General features: G+C 48.3%; 1 protein-coding gene across 8 annotated transcripts in view; it reads right to left on the bottom strand.

The window, feature by feature from the left end:
• PALLD (palladin, cytoskeletal associated protein) overlaps positions 1-15,113 on the bottom strand; it is a 458,616-nt gene that overhangs the window by 83,691 nt on the left and 359,812 nt on the right. Inside the window, exon 1 of one of the 8 annotated variants that reach the window (XM_051842559.3) lies at positions 10,465-10,616. The exons of 6 other annotated variants lie outside the window; for them this stretch is intronic. The gene's annotated coding sequence lies outside the window, so the exon portion shown is untranslated. Of the gene's footprint in view, positions 1-10,464; positions 10,617-15,113 lie in introns of those variants that run through there. One more of the 8 variants, XM_070068276.2, reaches the window with a different exon arrangement.

The raw sequence follows: 15,113 nt of genomic DNA, 5'->3' as shown, positions 1-15,113 counted from the left end.
AGCAACAGGTTGAAAGTCACTGCTTCTAAATCTTACTGTACATTAGCTCAAGATTGTCTACCCAAAATGCAGTTGGCTGAGGAAAACACCAGGTGTATGTTAACCTTGCCAGAAGACGACCCAAGTGTTCAGTCAGATCTTGTGGTTTCTGAACACTTGAACCTGTAATCTGGCTGCTGAGAGCTGGAATGTCATTAGTATTTCCCTGGCTTGTAATTTTAGTTGAATGCCTGTTGCCAGTAAGAGTGAAACAGTTTTACTTTTTAAACTTACCCTGAGTGTCACAGAAGGGATATTGTATCTGAACCCAGACCTAAAGCACAGAGAATGAAACCATGAGGAGACCACCTGAAAGTCAGGAGAACATCCAGAACCATCGCAGAGAAGTCACACCCCAGACTCACAGCAGAACTTCGTTTCACAGTATTGCGTCTTCATCACATTCTTTGCTAAGTCTTCAAGTGACTGCACATTAATGATGTAGCCATAATACTCTATGAATGCAACATTATTATTTTGTTTAGTTAAAACACAATGAACCAGCAATTGCTTTACTACGTAGGGTATGAAATCTTTCATAGATTCAAGGAGAACACTACAGTAAAGTGAAATTGGAGTCAACATTTAAGAATCCAAAGTGATTGTCCTCCTTTTTTATTTTCAGATTTAACCTTGGCTTAAGAAGTGGACAAAACTGAAACAACAAGGTTACAAAATAGACTCACAGTAGGGCTGGCATTGTGGTGCAGCAGCTTAAGTCACCACCTGCAATGCCAGCATCCCATATCGGAGTGCTGGTTCAAGTCCTGGCTGCTTGGCTTCTGTTCCAGCTCCTTGCTAATGCACCTGAGAAGGCAACAGAAGATGGTCCAAATACCTGGGCCCCTGCCATCCATGTGGGAGACCCGGAAGGAGTTCCTTGCTTGGATTTGGCTAGCCCCAACTGTCATGGCCATATAGGGAATGAACCAGCAGGTAGAAGCTTGATCTCTGTCTCTCTCTCTTTCTCTCTCTCTCTCCTTCTCCCCTTTTCTGTCATTCTGCCTTTTAAATGAAAAAAAAAAACATTAAAAAGAAAAGAAACTCAGGAAAACTGAGCTGCAAGTTGAGTTGTAGAAGCCACACTGAGCTCACCCAGAAGTTATAGACATTCTGGAGATACAGAAGGGACAGATACAGAGCAGCGAGGCAGCGAGGTGGTGCCTGAAACTCCATGACTGTCACTGGACCAGTGAGACATCTATTCAGCATCACTGTCACCAGGGCAAGTGGCCAAGTAGCAGAAAGCACCACTGTGTGGGCCCCCAGTAACCCAGCCAGATTCTTCCAGTGGAATTATTTCCCCAAGTAAACTGGCCTTCAGGACTTTAAACATTCAGGATTTACTCTGACAAACTTTCTTCCTGAACTCGTGATCAGTGTTCTCGAGTTGACTTTGCCAGACTTGCCACCTGTGCTCAAGCTTCAGGAGAATCCTGCAGATGCCCCTGGTGCACATTTTCGAGCGGTAATATCATCCTGCATCTCAGAACATGCTTAGTGCTGGAAAGGAAAGACACAGCTGGACTCAGGGGATCCAAGTCCTGCAGTAACCACATCTTGAAAAAGTCATAAACTTCAATTGTTTAAAAAATCAGGGGTAGTTGTTAGGCATAGTGGATAAACTGCTGTTTGAGACCCCAACATCCCATGTCAGAGGGTCTGGGCTCAGGTCCTGGCTCTGCTTCTGATTCCAGCTTCCTGCTAACGCACACCTTGGCGGGCAGCAGGTGATGATTCGAGGAGCTGGTTCCCAGTCACCCACATAGGAGTCCCAGGAGCCTGGCTCCAGCCTGTTCCAGCCTGACTGTTGGCAGGCATCTGGGGAAGGAACCAGTAGATGAGAGATGTCTGTCTCTAATGCTTTGCAAACAGAACAAACAAAATCAACAAATAAACATTTAAAAAAAAATCTGCAGAGTGGAGGTAAAGATGTCAACCCTACCCAGTCCCCCTACTGGGAAGCAGCAAACGTTCAGGTTGATTTCAAATGAACGAGAACTTGGCACTCACATGCAGCATTGGATTTCACACACTCCAACCTAGATAGCTTTGAGATGCGTCTAAACTGAGACTTTTCAAAATCTGCAAGTATAAAATAATTCCAGGTAACTTTTTCAAGAGACTCGTCACACTGTGTGATTCACTTGTACCCCAGGCACAGTTGACCTAAGTCAAGGTCTGCAGCTTCACCCAGCTGGTGGTTTCCCTGAGCATCTACTGCACTGGTGAACGGTTCTGGAAGATCAGAAGACAAGCTGATGTTAAACAGTGTGATCTCCTATGTTTGCAGTCTGACAACTCCCGTGGTTGTGTATACAGAATCTAGGCCAAGGAATGCAAAGACTTGGACCACTGCTGTCTTCTGCCTTGATATGTTTTCTGCCTGTCAGAGATATGCAAATTCTGAAGTGCCACTCTCACTGGGAAACTAAGCCCCTCCTGGGAAAGGGGAAGTCCAGCCCCTCCTCTTCTGTCTCTGCGTACCCTGTAGTCACTTGCCTGGATGAATGTACAGCGGCTGGTGCACACAGTGTGTCCTCAAACACTATGTTACGTAACAAGATGGTACGATGTGAGAGAAGCATGACGTACACGCGGATTCATTTTGTCTTTCAATAGGAGACAAAAAGAGATCTTCGAAAAATCCACAAGTTACCTTCCATGCAAATGTATCCATTTATAGTCATGCAGACAAGTAGAAAATGAGTCTTTTCCAAGAAAAACCACATTTTTTTGCAACATTAGTTTCATATCAATTTGTTTATGGTTCTACTAGGAAAAGTATTACTTCTACATTGACAGTGGGCAGATTTTGCAGACTAATGCAGAACTTAGACTGGATTTGTATTCAGCCTTCAAAAACTGAGAGCCAAATTTCTTCACTCTGTGCTCTCTTTTGGGCCAAAGTCATTTTCTCCCAAGGCTGTATTCTCACCTATCGTGATAGTCCCCAGATCACTGGCTCCCCCTCCAGGCTCCTTGCAGAAGTCAGCCTGAGGTAGGTGATTGGCTCCTGGACGTCTACTTAGGATGTGCAAATCGGAACCAGCCTTCCCTCAGACTTGCCCCACTTCTTCTCCTTCTCTTTGCACAGGGAGGCCCCATCCTCACAGGCCTGGCAGAGACCTAGGAGTAACCTTGCACATCCTCTCTGTATCCCCTACATATCACAAACACCAGGAAATCTATCGTATCTTCCAACTATCCCTGCAATCCATCCACGTCCATCAGTTCCTTTGCCACTAATGTCATGAGATCCCCGATATCCATGTTGATCATTCTAACCATCCCAATTGGTTTCCCTGTTTCCAAGTTCACTGTGCACAATGCACTGCACCTGTGTGAGAGTCAACAAGGACTGAGAAGTCAGAAGCCATTCACTGGCCTCCACAAAGGCATAACTTGGTAGGAATGAAGTCGACAGCCATTGGAGAATAACATAAAAGAGCATACGTTAAGCATTTTTTGTAGTCTAAATATCTATTAAGGAGATGGGATTAGCCCAATGAAATAATTAGCACTAGTACTGGTATACCAGTACTGTGTTAGAGTCTATACATGTCAGAGCATTTCAAGAAGACAGAGAACAATGGGTGATGCTTAGGTCAGAAAATCTGAAACGGAATTTCTGGACAAGTGTTTAGGAGGTTTGCTAAAGCAGTCACTCCACAAACACTAACCACGCACAAAATGCAGAGCTCTGCTCCAAGTAAGTGATCAAGAGTCAGAAGATAGTCCTTTAAGTCTTTAAGAAGTAAACTAGTAATCTGCTAGACTAGATTATAGAATTCTGAGCTGTACTTTGTCTCTCCTCCATCTCTGTAGCTCTTTATTTGAAAGACAGAGTTACAGAGAGAAGTTGAGAAAGAGGTTTTCCATCTACTGGTTCACTCCCCAAATGGCCATAATGGCCAGAGCTGAGCTGATCCAAAACCAGAGGCTTCTTTCAGGTCTCCCATGTGGGTGCAGGGGCCCAAGGACTTGGGCCATCCTCTAGCTGCTTTCCCAGGCACATTAGCAGGGAGCTGGATTGGAAGTGGCGCCCACATGAAATATTGGCACTGCAGGCCAGGGCTCTCACCCACTGTGTCACAGTGCCAGCCCCATAAATGAATCTTTAAAAATTTTTTTTTGAGCTGTGTATGCTGTGGATGGTGTCAGAATTTGACCTTGGACAGGAGCCAGCATTCCGGTACAGTGGGTTAAGCTGCTGCTTATGACACAGGCAGCTGGTGTTGGAGTGCTGGTTACAGTACTGGCTCCTGCGCTTCTGATTCAGCTTCAGGCTACATGTGGGAAGGAAGGATGCACTGATGGGGCAGAGCAGGATGGCATTCTGGACACCTAGCTTTGGCCTGGCCCAGCCCTGGCTGTCGTGACCATTTGGGGAATGAACGAGTGGGTAGAAGATCTCTATTCCTCTCTCTCTATTGTTCTTCCTTTCAAATGAATAAATAAATAAATCTTCAAAAAGAAGATGACCTTGGGCAGACCCTGAATGTACACTTCACCAGCTGAACTCAGGGTGCCCCTCTCCCAAATAACCATCTCACACTTCTCTTCAAGGAAGGTCCCTCCTCGAGAACCACACTCTCCCCACTGCACTAGCAAAAAGAAGCAAGCAGAAGAGAACTGCACGAGCTTCCACCTCCTGCGCCTCTGCCCACTGATTTTATCTTCCAGCTGGTTGGACAGAACAGCTACCAAGGCCAAGCCTTCTCTGCTTGCGCACCAAGGCCTGGCCTCTAGGATGTCCCTCCAGCAACTGGCCCCATCTTCCCTGACTTTTGGCCAGATACGATCAAGCCTTTCATAGTTATGCTTGTGTATCTCCGCCATCACTTGCTAGCGTTGTTATGGTGATGGATGAGACAGCACACACTCAAGCACTTGGTGTTGCAAAATGCAATGGTTTGCTGTGAGACACAGTAGCTAAGTACTCCTGGATGCAGCCACTCTCTACCCTCTCTGGTCACCCTCACTGAACTGCCACCCCTGACCTGGCATTCCTCCCCCTCCCCCTCCCCATGCCACGTAACTGCATCTGAGACAAGCAGGTGCGTGGTTCATTTTGTTCATGATTTGCCTCCTAAGGCTGGTATCTAAGCTCCACACAGGCAAGGAGTCTTGCCTATCTGTCCACTGAGACAGACTGGCTCAGCCATGCCTACTGAATTTATGTCATTTCTGCCATTTCTGATCTGTGTGACTATAGGCAATTTACTTACTCTCTCATCTCAGACATCCATCACTTTCAAGATGACGGACAGTTGTGCTGAGGTTTAAATGACAGAAGTGTATAAAACATCTTAGCACATCTTCATTTTAAAGATTTATTACTTTTTCATTTGAAAGGCGAGTTACAGACAAAGAGAGAGAGAGGGAGGGAGAGAGAGAGATTGACCTTCTATCTGCCGGTTTACTCCCCAAATGGTTGCAATGGCTGGGGCTGGGCCAGGTCAAAGCCAGGAGCCTGGAACTCCATTCAGGTTTCCCATGTGGGTGCAGAGGCCCAAGCACCTGAGCCATCCTCCACTGCTCTCCCAGGCACATTAGCAGGAAACTGGATTAGAAGTGGAGCATCTGGGACCTGCAGCATCACAACCCTGGTCTCTTTAGTACAATGTCTGGTATGAAGTGCTCAACACCCAGTGCCTAGTCTATGATTCATTAGAACGGTATAGTAATTAGCATCTATGTTTACCTTCAGTCTATCCATTCCCAAATAAGTACAAGTTTGGGAATTTAGCCTGGCATTAAAAAAGGAATAGAAGAGGCCTACAGATTTGCTTTCCTTCCAGTACTGGAGATTCCACTTAAAGCCTGCTCTCGACTGGAAATACAGAACACACAACTGAGTAGTGTTAGCATGTAGGGCTGGGTTCTATAGTAAAACTTGCCTAGATCTACAGCCATTCAAAGTAGGTCCCCACGGGTGAGTGACCAGAACTCACCCACTATCTGTGCCTTCTTCCATTTCCCCTCCATATTACAAAGCAAGGTACTGCCTGGATCTCCTCTCTTTGGCTTTGCAGTTCCAGGGCGTGGTCTCTGTTAGCAGAAGGGGAATATGAAAGGAAATGCATCTCTGCCTACCTGTACTTTCCCCCAGGGTTTCAAAGACAAAGTGAGGAATTTCTTTTGTCATTGTTTCTGGGATTAAAAATTCACTTGGAGCTCTGAGTGTGCATTCCCTCTCCCTTCCCTCCCTCCCTCCCCCCCAACCAGATACAGAGTGTCTTGGTTCTAAGGCTCAGTTCAGTTAATAAAGCAGAATATTTCAGCTCTCTTTAGGTTGGCCTGGGAGCCTAACCAGGAAGCGTGACACAGTTTCGAAGTAAAAGGGTGCTTGGGGTTCCCAGCAATGAGCTTCATACAGCCACACCGGGAGTACAACCCACGCGAAGGCTGAGGACTGCTGGGTTCGCAGTAAGTGTGCCAGCTTCACAAAGGCGCCATCAGTAGCTCTTCCTTTCTCTTTGGATGCCAGCTTGGTCCTGGGCCTAGAGCAGCAGGAAATATGGTGGGCCAGCCTGAGAATCCTGGGACAATGAACGTAAGAGCCATTTTTTTTTAAAGGGTTAGTTATCTTCTTTAGTGTCTATTCTTTTTCACTTGGTTTTGTGTGCCTTCCTAGGAATCTATTTTTAACAGTTCTATGTGGGAAAAAATGCCAAGTTTTTGCCAATGGAAACCAGAAAACGGCTATTGCTCATTTCTTCTGGCTGACACACCTCATCTGCAAATGGCAGCTCCTCTCTCAGGAGGAACTCTTTTTCCATCAAATAAGCCCTTACACCATCCAACAGCGCATGCCAAACTGCAAATCACCATCCTCACCGACCATCGTGGCGAAGTCTTGGCAGTTGGGCTAATACACATTCAGCGGGAAGACGCAGAAGTGACATTAGCCAACCATTCCACATTTTCAGCTGGTTTGCTTGTAGTCATTAGCCAAAATACACAAGCAAGAGAGGCTCACCTAACGGGAATGGCTTCTGCTACCAATTATGGTTCACCCTAAAGCACATGGCCAAGAAAACTGCTGAGGTTTCCTGCTCAGGAAGAGCTGGGCCTTGGGACGGGCAGAAAGCTGCACGTGCCACTCCTCTCAGACTGCTGCCTCTCTCATGACACCTCCTTGGATGAAAACTTTCTCATCTAGCATCTCTACTCCATTATCCTTTGACAAAGTCTGAGACAGACTTTCCCTGTGTGTGTTTTTTTTTTTAGACTTAGTACAGTCATGAAAGAGTCTCTAGGATTAATGACCTGGAACACAGGACTTAGAAGAGCTTAGCATCTCTGGATCATCGTTGGTCCTAAAGCAAATTCTTTCTGTCCCTGTATTTTCCTTTAAAATCTAGTAGTTTCCTTTTTGATGTTGTATCTCAAAAGACTATTACTAGAATGAGCTAATGTGTGTAAAATACCAGAACACTTTCAAATAATAGTCTAAAAACGTTTAGCATATGGGTATTCTTTAAAGGAGTGTATTTAGTGGGGATGTGTTGTTGCACAGCTAATGAAGCCACCAGTTGTGATGCCCGCATGCCCTATCAGGATGCTCTGCACTGCTTCTGATCCAGCCTTCTGCTAATGCAGCCAGGAGAGTGGCAAATCATGGCCAAGCACTGGAGGCCCCACCACCCACGTGGGAGACCTGATGAGTCCAGGCTCCTGACTCGGGCCTGGCTCAGTTCCAGCCATTGGGGCGATTTAGAGAGTGAACCAGCAGATGGAAGACCTCTCTCTCCATCAATCTCTCTGTCACTCTGCTTTTCAAATATATATATATATATATATATATTTAAATTGTGTATTTACTATCTGCTTTTCCCATTTACTTTGAAGAAAAGGGTTACTTGGCAAGATAGTAAAAAGTATGCAACTTTGGAAGCACAGATAGCTTTGATTACCCAATGTTTATCAGGATCTTCTGAAATAAATGCTGAAAAAAGTCCAAGACATTGTCATACAAAATGGTTTATGGGAATATACACACAAAAAAGAAGACCATGTGTCATATACTGTTATGGCCCCCAAGGATTGTGAAAGAAGTCTGAAAGGAGGGGAAAAGTTAACAACTGCTTGGATAATTAATAATTGAACAAACGAAGAATTTCCTCTTGAAATAATGACTTTAGCACCTGGAGCAGTATAGATTCCTTGACAATTTCCAGAAAATGCTTTATATTTCAGCAATAATTTACTTGCTTCAAATATAATATTCAAATATTTACTGTAACCTAAGGGAAACAGTATTTGGGGAGGGGGGAAGAAGCAACTACCCTCAAAAGTCATACAAAGAATACAGCTCATCAGCAAAGTTTTTACACAGCTCGAGGCTGAAGAAGACGGTACAGTAAAATTGTGAAGATGAGCCACAATGCAATGTGATTAGAGTTAGTTTTATTCTACCTTGGGTGTTTTAAGGACAACCTGAAGCAGTACTACGGCTGCTGTACGTAGTTCATCTATCTACTGAATACGGAAGAAGGCAGTGTCCTCCCCTGTGTCAGCCTGGGCACACACGATTACGTCACCTACAGCAGGTGAGCAACTACGTCACACCAGTTGTCAGAACGTTATGATTCACGGACTTCAACAATCAGAAAAAAATAAAGCCTCATTATTTCCAAACACCTACCCATGCTCCACCCCACCCCACCACCCTTTGAAATCAGGTGTTCCCATAGGCAAAAAGATGGTTGGGAGACTGGCAGGTTTTCTTGCATGCTGTACATGCTCAGTTTCTTAAAGGATGTGGTGTGGGCACAGGACAAGCCACCCAGTCCTTTTCTTCAAGACAAAATAGAAGAACCAATAATAAATAAATAAATAAATAAAGCAAGCATAGGAATTAGTTGAAAACTCTGTTGATTATTTAGCTCTTGTCTACTCTTACAGTCTTGTTGTTCGAGGGTGCACTAACCACTGAGCTGCCTCTGATTACACGTCTTACGCTCTAAGGCACAGGAGTACACACACTTTGCACCATCCCCTGTATCCATCAGTACAAAGAGACTAAGGAGAAATAAGTCAGGCAATTCACTACACCAAAGTCAGCCAAGTCTTGAGAAGAAAAAAAAAAAAAACCACTTTTGTGGGCAAGGCAAAAAGATAGGAAGAAAGACGCTGCCCACGTACTGTGGGCTACACAGGCTACCTAAACCCAAACCCCAGAACAAGCAAGCAAGCAGCTGGCTGACTTCTCAGTGGCAGTGATTGGCCGGGACAGTTCTGGTGGAAGTCTTCATAATGCAAGACAAGAACATGTCCTCCTAGCCAGACTTGGCAGTTTCCAAAGTTGGTATGGCCATTTTTTATCCTGGAGGATGGGCGGCAGGGCGGGACCAGTGGTTACCCAGGAACACAGGTCCATCTCCGCCTTTGTCATAGATGCCGCAGCTGGTCCCCCGGGGGCGCAGGGGTCTGGTGCAGGCACACAGGTCCTGGTGTTCCCCCCAAACACCGACCAGGGGCTTTGGCTCATCCCCGCCTGCTGCTGGGGTGAGACCCAGCACAGCAGGGTGCCAAGATGCCTGGTCCAGGGAGACCCAGCAGGGAAGCACCTCCCTGCCCACCGCGCGAGCACAAGCCGCAAGCCCAAATCCAGGTTCAAAGGACCAAACTCTCCTCTACAGCCGGAACCATTCTGCACTCTGGACAGGGCCACCCCAAAAGGCGGGAAGCCCCCAGCCTCGGCGCCAGGGCTCCAGACTTCCCACCATCGCCCCCTTAGTGGGGGAGGGGGCAGTAAGGGCGGTCTGCAGGCTCAAAGGACCCTCCCGGGTAACAAAGCGGTGGCCAGAGCTGTGGAGGTGGAGCTGCGGGCCACCCCGCGCCACCGAGGCCGGCAAACACAGCTGCTGCGCGCGCGGGCGACAGCGCCAGGGGTTCCACGCAAACTTTCTCGGAACAAACTTTCAGAGCAGCGCCCACCTCAGGGAGGTCAGGCTCGGGGAGGAAGAGGGCGCGGGGACCCGAGGACCCCTCCCCCTCCCCCCATTCGCCGGGAATGAGGTCATCTCCCCCTCCCAACCCCCACCCCAAATCCCTGCCAGCCCTGCAGGCTCTGCCCTCCCTGACCAGCTTTGACTCCCATTATGAGAAGGGCTTCGACTGAGCCAGGGATGGGCTCAGAAACCTTGAGGGGGCCGCAGGGATCACGCGCCGCCCCGCAGCATCTTCTCCAAGCCCCGACCCTGCTTTAGGAGGATGCACAGCTTCCCATCTGGGGCTCAACTTTGGGCAGCCAGCGCTCCGATCCGACCCGGGGAGGGGTACCCGAGAGAGCACCTGGACCGGAGGTGGCCAGGGCGGTCCAGAAGAGCTGCCCCCCTCCCCACCCCCACCCCCGCCCCCCTTTGATTCATCCATTGCCACCGGCCACCGCGCCCACCCTCTGCCTGCGCCTACCTCGGGCGTCCCGGCCGCCACCCCGCAGCTCGCTCCCGGGTCCCTGGGCCGCTGCTCCCCGATGGCAGCGGTGCTGCGGGAGCTGCGGACTCAGCGGGCTGAGGCGCGGGGCAGGTACCGGCGATATATAGCACGCCCCGCGGCTCAGTGAGTCAGGGAGCGCCGCGGCGCTTCTGCCCGCCGCCCTTCAAAATAAGAGTCCCGACCGCTCGCCCCGCCAGGCCAGGCCGGGCTGTGGCCGCGGGAGAGGAGGCGTGGCTGGGGCCCTGCGGTGGGGGCCCGGGGTCCTGAGGGCTCGCTGCGCCGTCCTGCCCCCGGGCATATCTCCCTGGCCGCAAGTCCCTTCCAGCGCCAGACAAGTTGGACTTGGCAAGAAGAACTGATAACGGGAAAGAACTTGCTGTAAAACTTTCCTTGTAGGCCGGGGCGCCGCTGGCTGAGCGTTAGGGATGATGGACTTCCCAGGTGTTGAATTGTGTTTTCCCTTTACAGACCGCAGGAAAAGCACCTGGAAGTATTGGGGGGGCGGGGGGTGGTCAGGAATGAAGGTGGTGCAAGGGACTCATCCCAGGGGCAGTGAAACCCCGGGCTGCGGGCGGGGCGCAGAGGCCACCCGCGGGGCACGAGGCAGGCAGGTGGATGCGTGGGCACTGCACAGGCCAGTTGGTGCGTTTCCTTTCTAAGGGGGAGAAAGGATGCTTTCTAGATTCCCATGCGTACGTATGCTCGGTTGCGAGGATCAAGGAGTCACTGAATCCACAGCCCTGGCGGTAAGAAACCAACGCAGGCATCTGGGGTGCGCTGTCTCCATCGGTGGCCTGGAGCCGCTGACGCAGAACCTCTCCACAGAATCTTGATAGAAATGCTTGTGAAGCAGGAAATGGACTGAATTCCAGAATTAATCTCCTATGTACGCTTTGTGACAGATTGTGGGCCAAGACCTAAATCCAGATCATCCAGATCACTAACTTTTTCTCTCACCGACTCAGCTAGGGACACCCTGGCTCCAGGTCTGACCCTCCAGTCACTCACCTAGCGCCCTGGCTCTCGGCCATTGCTGCCCGGTCTCCAGCCACAGTGTGTGCCCCTCAGGCACTGGGATGGATGGATGGATGGATAAGTGGATGGGTGGGTGGATGGGGGGATGGGGAGATGGGGGGATGGATAGGTGGGTGGGTGGACGGGGGATGGAGGATAGAGGGATAGAGGGATACAGGGATGGGGGAATGGATGGGGGGGTGGATGGGTAGGTGGGTGGGAGGGTGGATAGAGGAAAATACCTACCAGTTATTGGGCTTTTTCTATAAAGTGGTATCCAGATAAATGCCAATAAATGCCAACTAGCTCTTCCTGTAAGTACCCTCAGGTAATCTAAGAAAATGGTCTATTGCTCACTTTGACCCAGAAAACCTCACAAAATCATGCAAATCAAGAGGCTCAAATCTTTATGTTCAGGTTAAGAACCCTGGAGAAATTGCTCAGGCCATGGGGGGTATGCACGTCTGAAAGCCACCAAGTATGAGAAAGATGTCGCATAATTGGAACAAAATCCCGTCATTGCAATGGTGGAGGTGGCAGGAGTGCCCAGGTCAGGCAATGGGTGGACACAGGGCCAGGGACCCCCACAGGGCTGAGTTTCTGTGGCACACCCTTAAAAATGCAGAGCAATGCAGAACTTGAGGGTCTGGCTGGAGACTCTGGTCAGTGAACAAAGCCCGCAGGACACTCGGCGGTCCCTACGGAACCCATGGTGGGGTTCACCCAGGCATGAGCTCCCCACGCCGCACTGATAAGCTGCTCACTGCAAAGGAACAAAGTGTTCCTAAACCAGAAGAGAAGGGGGCATAGAAGAAAATAATATCCCAGAAGAAGCTGGCTTGGAGAGAAATTCAGCATGAAATACATTCACGTTGAAAGAAAAAAAAAAGTAAATGCAGACTAAATTTGACTAGCCAGTAAATGGTCTAAATGGCCTACTAACTTCATGCCTCTCTTCGTTACTGATACCTAACCATGGGTTTTTAGGCTTGCAATTCTGTGTCAAACACTCACGTACACTCTCACACACACACACCCAGAGAAATACCTTTGCTGATTTTTAGTTGAAAAAATGATGTTTTTAAAATATCTGAACAATAAACCACAAGTGACTATTCCCCCTGTAATTCTACTCCCAGAGATAAACATTGTTAATTGCCTAGAGTATATCCTTCTGGGCTTTTGTATGAGTATTTAAACACATATTTAAAACATGGATTAGATCATCATTTACACGGCATTCCGTAACCATTCTTTTTAAACCTAACAATATCCTGTAGTCATCCCGGGCTTGGTAGAAGGCATGCTTATCTTTTCTGTTTCTGAGAGGATGACAGGCCAGCTAGCATCTCTGCTGGCCTGAGGGGAAAAGTTTAAAACAGGAAAAACTCAATATTTCACTGTTTAACTTCGCCTGTCTTTGAAATTCTAGTTTGCTCATTCCTATGTCAAGTGGTCATTAGGGCAGCAGCAATGACATCACTTGGCTGAGCGCAGACCTCTCTCGAAGGCTGCACCACGCCACGGAAGAGAGAGCTGTGCAGTGTGGTTTGTGTCATTAACTGTGGGGCTCTAGAGGTTTCTAATTTCCAAATTAGAGGCGCTAATCTGATGAAATTTTACTTACAATTTTTATTTATTTTTATTTCAAAGGCAGAGAAACAGAGTGAGAGACAGAGAGAGGGAGGAGAGTTCCTCTGTCTTTGGTTCATTCCTCAAATGCAGGCAACTGGACCAGGCTGAAGCCAGGCGCCAGGAACTCAATCCGGGTGTTCTGTGTGGTGGCAGGGACCCAACCACTTGAGCCATTGCTTCATGGCCACCCAGGGTGCACATAATTGATGAATTTTTAAATCACGGATTTTTTTTTTTTTAAGATTTTATTTATTTATTGCCCTAGCTGTAGCCCTGGAAAGGCAGAGCGACTGGGGGAGAGGTGTGTGGGAGTGAGAGGTAGTGAATCTTCTAATCACTGCTTCATTCCCCAAATGGCTACAACAACCGGGGGCTGGCCCAGGCTGAAGCCTGGAGCCAGGAACTCCATCCGGGTCTCCCATGTGGGTGGCGGGGGCCCAAGCACTTGGCCTATCTTCTGCTGCTTTCCCAGGCACATTAGCAAGGAACTGGATCAGAAGTGGAGCAGCTGGGTCTCAAAACGATTCCCTGATGTGGGAAGCTGGCATTCCAAGTAGTGGCTTAACCTGCTGTGCCATAACACTTGTGTCTCGATCACAGTTCTTCAGTTCTGTGATGTATAAGTTCATCTACATATGCACAGGAAGTATAAAAGAGATGAGCGCTGTCACTCTCACCACTAGTGTTCGTCCCCCATCGAGGGCTGGGTGCAGGGGAGAACAGACTGGGAAGGTTGATTAAGGGAGAAAACATCCCCACTTCCTTCACCCTCAGAACTCCGCAGGAGGAGGCTAACTCTTTCCTTCTGCCCTGTCTGACTCTCCTTTTGCTGCTACAGGTGCCTGCAGGGACGCACTCCTGTCCCGGAGGATTTAAGGCACTGATGCAAAATGCTGCAAATTTTAATGCTTTCACCATTCAAATTTTTTTGCATGAAGCATGGCTACATCCCATCCATTACCTTGGACCAGTCCCAGAACTGCTAAAACCAGCATCAATAGAGTGTTGACGAGAGTTCTTGCCAAGTTTGAATAGAGCACTCCATCCTCCTCTGCACACCGGTTCTGCCCAGCAGCTTTCTCTGTAGCTCTCCCTTAGCTAACCTTAGAGTTCTATGGCAGTAAGGGAAGATCCAAGGAGCAGGTGCAAAAACTACGGGGCCAATTTCTCTTCCTCCAGGAGCTGCCCTGGCGGATCCCTGTGGCCTGGCTGGAAGTGTGTAGCACAAGGTCGGCTCCAGGACTGCCCCTGAAGCTTCGCTCTCAGCATGCATGGGCTCAGATGCCCACAGTCCATTTGACAGAAAGCATTTTGCTCAGTTTCCCACTTGGTTGGGAAGGGGTGTGGGAATGGGTGAAGGTCATTCCTCAAATCTTGTCTTTATTCTTCTTTTCATTTTCTCCCCTTAAAAGGGTGGCAGTGAAACAGGTGGTTAAAAACTACAACAAAAGCCAACTAGGATTTACCAAACAAAGAAGACCTTGGCAGTGAAGTCAACCCACTGAGACACACACACAGATACATACAAAGTCCCAGGGCAGGTATCTCAAACATGCTCAGCAGAGGGAATGCTATTTTTTTTTAAAAGATTTGTTTATTTTATTTGAAAGGCAGAGTTAGAGAGAGGCCTTCCATCTCCTGGTTCACTCCCCCAAATAGACACAACGGCTGGTGGTGCGCCGATCTGAAGCCAGGAGCCTGGAGCTTTTTCTAGGTCTCCCACATGAGTGCAGGGCCCTAAGGACTTGAGCTATCTTCCAATGTTGGATCGGAAGTGGAGTAGCTGGGGCTAGAACCGGTGCCCATATGGGATGTTGGTACTGCAGGTGGTGACTTTACCCACTGTGCCACAGCACCGGCCCTGAGGTAATGATATTATAAAAGAAGCTGCTTTTCTAACTTAAAAATCAAAGCCAAAATTCCATTTATTTACATGTAGCAGGAAAAGAATGTTAATATATCTTTTAATGAAAATT

The sequence above is a fragment of the Oryctolagus cuniculus genome, chromosome 2 (assembly GCF_051225735.1).
Source record: "Oryctolagus cuniculus isolate XC-2025 breed Fujian yellow rabbit chromosome 2, ASM5122573v1, whole genome shotgun sequence".
NCBI classification, from domain to species: domain Eukaryota; kingdom Metazoa; phylum Chordata; class Mammalia; order Lagomorpha; family Leporidae; genus Oryctolagus; species Oryctolagus cuniculus.
This window is presented reverse-complemented; position numbering and strand designations above follow the sequence as displayed.